This window comes from Aplysia californica, unplaced genomic scaffold (genome assembly GCF_000002075.1).
Source record: "Aplysia californica isolate F4 #8 unplaced genomic scaffold, AplCal3.0 scaffold00888, whole genome shotgun sequence".
In the NCBI taxonomy this organism is placed as follows: Eukaryota; Metazoa; Mollusca; class Gastropoda; order Aplysiida; family Aplysiidae; genus Aplysia; species Aplysia californica.
In genome coordinates, this window is record NW_004798158.1 from 93,767 (window position 1) to 94,957 (window position 1,191).

Below are 1,191 nucleotides of genomic sequence, written 5' to 3' on the forward strand. Positions count from 1 at the left end.
TAACACCTCTAATCTTCTGGCGCTCATATGACCTTATGCAGTTGCGAGCGCCGCAAACCCTCTACTAAAACTAAAACTAAAAAAGAAACGAAAAGACATTTGCTTTTCATTTCGATCTAATGGTACAATCCATAATGTGCACGGTTCGCGGCGAAGTTTTATTTTTAAAAAGTAGCCCAAAGAGCTGCGGCCATTACTGTGCTCAATCTAAGGGTATAAGCCTCTGTCCAGGAATAGTGCTCTCGCCATTTCCGTAGATCCCACACCACACCTCGTCTCGTCTGCGCCAACCTTCCTCAGTCGCTGGATTATTTCCCCTTTGTCTTTTTATTGACCGAGAGGCACATCGCAGTCTCTTTTTAGCAATTAATTGTAAGACCTTAAAGCCCATTTCAACACTGGATGACTATTTAAGAGGATGAAGGAACTCCGAATAGAACGTCTATCTCCGACAGAACCGAGCTAAATCGGCGAAGAGTTTCAAAAACACCCCAAAACACACAAGTTTTAAAAAACGCCCCGTTGGGGATTCGAACAAGGCCCATCCCCACCACGGCCTAATTTGATATCATCAACTGAGGTAACAGCATTCTAGTCTTATTTAGGTACATCTTCCTTTGATCCTCTGCGTATATATTATATTCTATAGAGATAATAATAAACAAGTTATGAATCCAAATGATCGCGCATATGGTTACTTCAACTTTGGCTGTGTTTGTTCCCCCTCCCCTGTAAGGGAAGGGGGCTTAAGGCTCCCCATGCATCTGCCTCGGTCCTTTCAGAGATTGACACTTAATTTGGAGGCCCTGATTCTTAATTACAGTATTGAAAACGGTTTTAAATAATCTATACAATGACCAACAATCAATGCAGTATTGGTAATAAGATGGTTGGTGAAGCTTGTATAATACGGCACCTATATGGTTTCTAAATAATATGATTATATAAGCCTTATAACCCAATCTACGCAATTTAGACCATTTGGGAGGCAGGCTGTCTCCACTTAAATTTGCGTTCGCTATCACACGTCGGTCACCTACTACAGCAACCTGTATGCATATACAATAAGATAAGATAAGATAAGATAAGATAAGATAAGATAAGATAAGATAAGATAATATTTTTGGCTGTACAGGACAGTAAAAACACATGCAGGTAAACATTTTTAAAAAGTAAATTATATATTACTCT